This window comes from Anomaloglossus baeobatrachus, chromosome 5, assembly GCF_048569485.1.
Source record: "Anomaloglossus baeobatrachus isolate aAnoBae1 chromosome 5, aAnoBae1.hap1, whole genome shotgun sequence".
Lineage (NCBI taxonomy): Eukaryota > Metazoa > Chordata > Amphibia > Anura > Aromobatidae > Anomaloglossus > Anomaloglossus baeobatrachus.
Window position 1 is genome coordinate 561,368,031 of NC_134357.1, and position 8,732 is coordinate 561,376,762.

At 51.8% G+C, this 8,732-nt stretch overlaps 1 protein-coding gene across 1 annotated transcript in view; it reads right to left on the reverse strand.

Moving 5' to 3' along the window:
- Nucleotides 1-7,969, reverse strand: part of LOC142312316 (uncharacterized) — a 116,331-nt gene extending 108,362 nt beyond the window's left edge. Inside the window, exon 1 of the mRNA XM_075351243.1 lies at nucleotides 7,914-7,969. The gene's annotated coding sequence lies outside the window, so the exon portion shown is untranslated. The remainder of the gene's footprint in view (nucleotides 1-7,913) is intronic.
- Nucleotides 7,970-8,732: the final 763 nt, after the last annotated feature.

An 8,732-nucleotide genomic window follows, 5' to 3' on the forward strand; every position in this document is an offset into this window, starting at 1 on the left:
GAGCTGGATGGAGACAAGTGAGGGATGTGAATGAGGCTGTTGCCGGCTTCCCAATATTAGAAATACAGTGGAACCTTGGTTAAGGAAAACAATCCGTTCTGGGAGTGTGCTTGTTAACCAAGTTACTCGTTCAGCAAAGCAAGATTTCTCATAGGAAATCATTGCAATGCAAACAATTCGTTCCACAACTTGTTAAATGTCCCATCCTGGTCCCCTATTGTGCCATTCCACCCACGTACAAACACGCACAAACACACACACAAGCACGCACACACACACATTATGCTCACCTTACCTTCCGCTCCATCGCCGGCCTGCTGGATCTTGTAGTTCGCCGGTACGGGATGTGTATCGGATAACCAAGGTGACCGATGCCGGACCTTCCGCTCCCAGCGCGCTGACGTCAAAGGCAGGAGCCGATTGCCTGTGATTGACCAGCGCGCTGCCTTTGAGTAGCGCCTAACAGGGGAAGTTCCTCCCGTGTCGCTGATGGTTACCGGATACACATCCTGTAGCGGCGAACTACAAGAACAATGAGGCTGGCGATGGAACGGAAGGTAAGGTGAGCATAATATGTGTACCTTCCCTTCCATCGTCGGCCTCTTGGGTCTTGTAGTTCGCCGCTACAGTATGTGTAGCGGCAAGCATCGCGACAAGAGAGGACCTTCTGCTGTCAGCCGCTACACAAAGGCAGCGCACTGGCCAATCAGTGGCAAGCGGCTCCTGCCTTTGATGTCAACGCGCTGGGAGCGGAAGGTCCGGCATCGGTCGCGATGGTTACTCGTTACATGCAAGTTCCAGGAGGCTGTCGAGGGAACAGAAGGTAAGGTGAGCATAATATGTGTGTGTGTGTTTGTTTGTGTGTGTTTGTGCGTGCTTGTGTGTGTTTGTGTGGACTGCAAGAGTGGGTCAGAGCGCGGTGCATGTACGGAACCGGAAGTGTGTGCGGTGAGTATTTTGCTTGTACAGCAAAGCTTTCTCATAAACCAAGTTACAAATTTACAGCAAGCTTTGCTTGTATGTCAGTGTATATGACTGTGTCTATATTTATGTCTATTTACATGTGTTCTTGTGAATTTCTCTTTAAATATACATGTGTACGTACGCTTGTATGTGTATGTATCTGTGCATGTCTATGTGTGGATGGGGCCTACTGAGACACTTTCGCCCAGGGCCCACAAAAACCTGGAGCTGGCCCTGCCCAGAACCTGTTTGGGCCAGGCTGGAGTGATCTGAATTTGATGTGTGGCATCACTAGGTATGTAAATGTGGTGTGAAATCAGTGGTCCAAAGCCATTTAACCCCTCAAAAACACCAGTTACTTATTCAAATCTGTGAAAACTGGCCATTTGCCCACTTTGATGCCAGTTCTGATGCCCAGAACCTGTTTGGGCCAGGCTGGAGTGATCTGAATTTGATGTGTAGCATCACTAGGTATGTAAATGTGGTGTGAGATCAGTGGCCCAAAGCCATTTAACCCTTCAAAAACACCAGTTACTTATTCAAATCTGTGAAAACTGGGGTTTTGCCCAGTTTGATGCCAGGTTCTGTTGCCCAGAACCTGTTTGGGCCAGGTTGGAGTGATCTGAATTTGATGTGTGGCATCACTAGGTATGTAAATGGGGTGTGAAATCAGTGGCCCAAAGCCATTTAACCCCTCAAAAACACTAGTTACATATTCAAATCTGTGAAAACTGGGGGTTTGCCCATTTTGATGCTAGTTCTGATGCTCAGAAGCCCTTTGGGCCAGGCTGAAGTGATCTGAATTTGATGTGTGGCATCACTAGGTATGTAAATGTGGTGTGATATCAGTGGCCCAAAGCTATTTAACCCTTCAAAAATACCAGTTACTTATTCAAATGTGTGAAAATTGGCTGTGTGCCAACTTTGATGCCAGTTCTGATGCCCAGAACCCCTTTGGGCCAGGCTGGAGTCACTTGAGTTTGATTAGGGGCGTCACTAGATATGCATTTATGGTGTTAGATCAGTGGCCCAAAGCCATTTTACCCTTTCACTAACATACTTCGGTGCCCACTTTGATGCCCATTTTTTTGCCACTTTTATAATTTTCGCAGCTGATTTTGAGTGTATTTATATTAGGGAACATCAGTGCATTGTATTTTATTATTGTGATGTGTTATTTTTGTTATTAAACGTGTAAAAAACTGAAAATACTAAATTGCCGAATAAGAAACCAACTTCAGCCCCGAATAAGAAACTGGACGAATAAGAAACCAACCTCAGCCCCGAATAAGAAACTGGATGAATAAGAAACCAACTTCAGCCCCGAATAAGAAACTGGACGAATAAGAAACCAACTTCAGCCCCGAATAAGAAACTGGACGAATAAGAAACCAACCTCAGCCCCGAATAAGAAACTGGACGAATAAGAAACCAACCTCAGCCCCGAATAAAAAACTGGACGAATAAGAAACCAACCTCAGCCCCGAATAAGAAACTGGATGAATAAGAAACCAACTTCAGCCCCGAATAAGAAACTGGACGAATAAGAAATCAACCTCAGCCCCGAATAAGAAACTGGACGAATAAGAAACCAACTTCAGCCCCGAATAAGAAACCAACTTTAGCCCCGAATAAGAAACTGGACGAATAAGAAACCAACTTCAGCCCCGAATAAGAAACTGGACGAATAAGAAACCAACTTCAGCCCCAAATAAGAAACTGGACGAATAAGAAACCAACCTCAGCCCCGAATAAGAAACTGGACGAATAAGAAACCAACTTCAGCCCCGAATAAGAAACTGGACGAATAAGAAACCAACTTCAGCCCCAAATAAGAAACTGGACGAATAAGAAACCAACCTCAGCCCCGAATAAGAAACTGACGAATAAGAAACCAACTTCAGCCCCGAATAAGAAACTGGACGAATAAGAAACCAACCTCAGCCCCGAATAAGAAACTGGACGAATAAGAAACCAACCTCAGCCCCGAATAAGAAACTGACGAATAAGAAACCAACTTCAGCCCCGAATAAGAAACTGGACGAATAAGAAACCAACCTCAGCCCCGAATAAGAAACTGGACGAATAAGAAACCAACCTCAGCCCCGAATAAGAAACTGACGAATAAGAAACCAACTTCAGCCCCAAATAAGAAACTGGACGAATAAGAAACCAACCTCAGCCCCGAATAAGAAACTGACGAATAAGAAACCAACTTCAGCATCGTCAAAATGGAAGAGTATTGAGTGGTAATGCTGCACGCCTCCACATGCTGACTCTAGAGGGGATTTCCCAAGTCAGTTAGGGCAGACCCTATATGGTGGATAGATGGGGGCAGAGGGGGATTAATGTTAGTAAACGTTTCCATATGAAGATGCTGGATAACATTTCACTTCTCTTTGAATATTGTTTGGCTGATGGACTCGGTGGTTTTCCTAGGACAAGGAATGTCCGTGTGTAAGAAAAACTGCGACTAACTGTAAATAACAGATTTGATTATTAACTACAATAAATAAGAGACTACAAGAAATCCTGTGATATCTGCCGGCACAATACAGGTCTCTACTGCGCACTGTAGCATTTGCTAAAAGGCGCACGTTCTACTGAGAGAAGCCGGAAATGATCAAGTAATAAAAACGTTTAGGCTATGTGCGCACGTTGCGTAAATACATGCAGTTACGCTGTGCTTTGTAGCGCAGCGTAACTGCATGCGTCCTCTGCACAGTCTATGGAGATTGTGCAGGGGCTGTGCGCACGTGGCGTTTTAGAACGCAGCGCTTCGGCTTCTGCCGAAGCGCTGCGTTCTAAGAAGTGACATGTCACTTCTTCCGTGCGCTTTGCCGGCAGCTCCTGCTCTGTCTATGGGAGGACCTGCAGGCAGAGCGCATGGAATCGGCTTTTTTTTTTCACTACGGACATTTCTGCAGCGATTTAAAGCGCACATGTGCTCTTCAGATCGCTGCAGAAATTTCTGCAGTGACTGTACGCAACGTGCGCACATAGCCTTATGGTAGCTATAGTGTGGGCCCCGAGAGGCAATTTCCCTGGTAGGCCCTTCACACCCCAGTCCGACCCTGTATGTATGTATGCAGGGTCGTAACTACCGCAGTCGCAGAGGTCGCGAGTGCGACCGGGCCCGGTAGCTTTTAGGGGTCCGCTCTGCAGATCAGCAAGTAGCTCCTTTCTGGGAGAGGAGCTGCGCTGATCTGGCGCAGACCACGCGGCCGCTGTATGACCCCGTGCCTCCGTCGCTGACAGCGGGCCCCCCTTCACCGTCATCACGCAGAGCAACAATGAAGGAGGGTGGAGTGGCCCGTGCAGCTCCACACCCCTTCATTCTCCCTCTGTGCCTGCGCGGTGACATCACTCCTGTGCGTCCGCTGTGCTCAGAGCGCAGGGCAGGAGGACGCCGACGGCAGCTGCAGGGGAGCGGAGGAGAGATGAGGATGGAGCATCGGGGAACAAGGACACGTGAGGACAGCAGCGGGGGAACGAGGAGAGAAGTAAAAACGTGTTTGGTTTGGTTTGTTTTGTTTTTTTTAAATCCGTGCATACCCAGGGGCCGGGAGAGCATGGGGGAGGCTGCCAGCAGTATATAGGAAGCATGGGGGAGGCTGCCAGCAGTATACAGGGAGCATGGGGGAGGCTGCCAGCAGTATATAGGGAGCATGGGGGAGGCTGCCAGCAGTATATAGGGAGCATGGGGGAGGCTGCCAGCAGTATATAGGGAGCATGGGGGAGGCTGCCAGCAGTATATAGGGAGCATGGAGGAGGCTGCCAGCAGTATATAGGGAGCATGGGGGAGGCTGCCAGCAGTATATAGGGAGCATGGGGGAGGCTGCCAGCAGTATATAGGAAGCATGGGGGAGGCTGCCAGCAGTATATAGGGAGCATGGGGGAGGCTGCCAGCAGTATATAGGGAGCATGGGGGAGGCTGCCAGCAGTATATAGGAAGCATGGGGGAGGCTGCCAGCAGTATATAGGGAGCATGGGGGAGGCTGCCAGCAGTATATAGGGAGCATGGGGGAGGCTGCCAGCAGTATATAGGGAGCATGGGGGAGGCTGCCAGCAGTATATAGGGAGCATGGGGGAGGCTGCCAGCAGTATATAGGGAGCATGGGGGAGGCTGCAAGCAGTATATAGGAAGCATGGGGGAGGCTGCAAGCAGTATATAGGGAGCATGGGGGAGGCTGCCAGCAGTATATAGGGAGCATGGGGGAGGCTGCCAGCAGTATATAGGGAGCATGGGGGAGGCTGCCAGCAGTATATAGGGAGCATGGGGGAGGCTGCCAGCAGTATATAGGGAGCATGGGGGAGGCTGCCAGCAGTATATAGGGAGCATGGAGGAGGCTGCCAGCAGTATATAGGGAGCATGGAGGAGGCTGCCAGCAGTATATAGGGAGCATGGAGGAGGCTGCCAGCAGTATATAGGGAGCATGGAGGAGGCTGCCAGCAGTATATAGGAAGCATGGGGAAGTCTGCCAGCAGTATATAGGGAGCATGGGGGAGGCTGCCAGCAGTATATAGGGAGCATGGGGGAGGCTGCCAGCAGTATATAGGGAGCATGGGGGAGGCTGCCAGCAGTATATAGGGAGCATGGGGAGGCTGCCAGCAGTATATAGGGAGCATGGGGGAGGCTGCCAGCAGTATATAGGGAGCATGGGGGAGGCTGCCAGCAGTATACAGGGAGCATGGGGGAGGCTGCCAGCAGTATACAGGGAGCATGGGGGAGGCTGCCAGCAGTATACAGGGAGCATGTGGGAGGCTGCCAGCAGTATACAGGGAGCATGGGGGAGGCTGCCAGCAGTATATAGGGAGCATGGGGGAGGCTGCCAGCAGTATATAGGGAGCATGGGGGAGGCTGTCAGCAGTATATAGGGAGCATGGGGGAGGCTGCCAGCAGTAAATAGGGAGCATGGGGGAGGCTGCCAGCAGTAAATAGGGAGCATGGGGGAGGCTGCCAGCAGTAAATAGGGAGCATGGGGGGAGGCTGCCAGCAGTAAATAGGGAGCATGGGGGAGGCTGCCAGCAGTAAATAGGGAGCATGGGGGAGGCTGCCAGCAGTAAATAGGGAGCATGGGGGAGGCTGCCAGCAGTAAATAGGGAGCATGGGGGAGGCTGCCAGCAGTATATAGGGAGCATGGGGGAGGCTGCCAGCAGTATATAGGGAGCATGGAGGAGGCTGCCAGCAGTATATAGGGAGCATGGGGGAGGCTGCCAGCAGTATATAGGGAGCATGGGGGAGGCTGCCAGCAGTAAATAGGGAGCATGGGGGAGGCTGCCAGCAGTATACAGGGAGCATGGGGGAGGCTGCCAGCAGTATACAGGGAGCATGGGGGAGGCTGCCAGCAGTATACAGGGAGCATGGGGGAGGCTGCCAGCAGTATACAGGGAGCATGGGGGAGGCTGCCAGCAGTATACAGGGAGCATGGGGGAGGCTGCCAGCAGTATACAGGGAGCATGGGGGAGGCTGCCAGCAGTATATAGGGAGCATGGGGGAGGCTGCCAGCAGTATACAGGGAGCATGGGGGAGGCTGCCAGCAGTATACAGGGAGCATGGGGGAGGCTGCCAGCAGTATACAGGGAGCATGGGGGAGGCTGCCAGCAGTATACAGGGAGCATGGGGGAGGCTGCCAGCAGTATACAGGGAGCATGGGGGAGGCTGCCAGCAGTATATAGGAAGCATGGGGGAGGCTGCCAGCAGTATATAGGGAGCATGGGGGAGGCTGCCAGCAGTATACAGGGAGCATGGGGGAGGCTGCCAGCAGTATATAGGGAGCATGGGGGAGGCTGCCAGCAGTATATAGGGAGCATGGGGGAGGCTGCCAGCAGTATATAGGGAGCATGGGGGAGGCTGCCAGCAGTATACAGGGAGCATGGGGGAGGCTGCCAGCAGTATACAGGGAGCATGGGGGAGGCTGCCAGCAGTATACAGGGAGCATGGGGGAGGCTGCCAGCAGTATACAGGGAGCATGGGGAGGCTGCCAGCAGTATATAGGGAGCATGGGGGAGGCTGCCAGCAGTATATAGGGAGCATGGGGGAGGCTGCCAGCAGTATATAGGGAGCATGGGGGAGGCTGCCAGCAGTATACAGGGAGCATGGGGGAGGCTGCCAGCAGTATATAGGGAGCATGGGGGAGGCTGCCAGCAGTATATAGGGAGCATGGAGGAGGCTGCCAGCAGTATACATGGAGCGTGGGGGGGCTTGCATTATACATGGAGCATGGGGGGCTGGCTGCATTATACATGGGGGGCTGACTGAATCATACATGGAGGCCTGGGGTGCATTATAATACATGGAGGCCTGGGGTGCATTATAATACATGGAGGACTGTGGTGCAGTATAATACATGGAGGAACTATAGAGCTGCATTCTAATACATGGAGGACTGTGGTGCAGTATAATACATGGAGGACTGTGGTGCAGTATAATACATGGAGGACTATGGGAAATGCATTATAATACATGGAGGACTATGGGAAATGCATTATAATACATGGAGGACTATGGAGGTGCATTTTAATATATGAAGGGTTAGGTGGGACCCTTCATACTATATGGAAGGCTATACAGGGGCCATTATAGTATTTGGAGAACTTTATACAACAGGGGACAAAGATACAAGCAGAGGATGGGAAAGTAATGTGCTGAGGGAAAAAGGCTCTTTCTCTCAGCACCCAGCTTTCCCATGCTCTGATGTGCATATAGCAGAGCATGGGGAAGCTGGGTGCCGATGACAAGATGGATATCAGAACATAGGGAAGCTGGGTGCTGAGGGAAAGAGCCAAGTGTCGGTGTACGTAGAGGGGGAGGGCCAGGTCCGAACATTGCACCGGGCCCCATCAAACTCTAGTTACGCCACTGTATGTATGTAGCTGTGTATGTGCATGGGGGCCCACTGAGACTATCACCTGGGGCCCAAGAGAACCAGGAACCACTCTCCACCTACCTCCAGCTGCAAGACCGCACGGCGCACACTAGATATATGGCTGCTCTGTGCTTCCAGGGGCCTGTGATGATGTCACATGGAGGTGAGGAGTCAGGGTCACATGATCAGCTCCTCAGTGTATGCAGGACTCTGCTGTGCTGGGTGTCATGGTGCTGGATGAGGGGAAGGTTATGTGTGGGGTCAGGACTCAGGAGGGGTTTACAGTGTGGATGTAGCAGAGCCGTGTGTGTACAAGGTGTACGGAGCGGAGCCGTGTGTGTACGAAGTGTACAGAGCGGAGCCGTGTGTGTACGAAGTGTACGGAGCGGAGCCGTGTGTGTACGAAGTGTACGGAGCGGAGCCGTGTGTGTACGGAGTGGAGCCGTGTGTGTACGAGGTGTACGGGCAGAGCCGTGAGTGTACGGAGCGGAGCCGCGTGTGTATGAGGTGTATGGAGCGATGCCGTGTGTCTACGAGGTGTACGAAACAATACCATGTGTCTACGAGCTGTATGGAGCAATGCAGTGTGTGTACGAGCTGTATGGAGCAATGCAGTGTGTGTACGAGGTGTATGGAGCAACTTGCAGTGTGTGTACGAGCTGTATGGAGCAATGCAGTGTGTGTACGAGCTGTATGGAGCAATGCAGTGTGTGTACGAGGTGTATGGAGCAATGCAGTGTGTGTACGAGGTGTATGGAGCAATGCAGTGTGTGTACGAGGTGTATGGAGCAATGCAGTGTGTGTACGAGGTGTATGGAGCGGAGCCGTGTGTGTACGAGGTGTATGGAGCAATGCAGTGTGTGTACGAGGTGTATGGAGCGGAGCCGTGTGTGTACGATA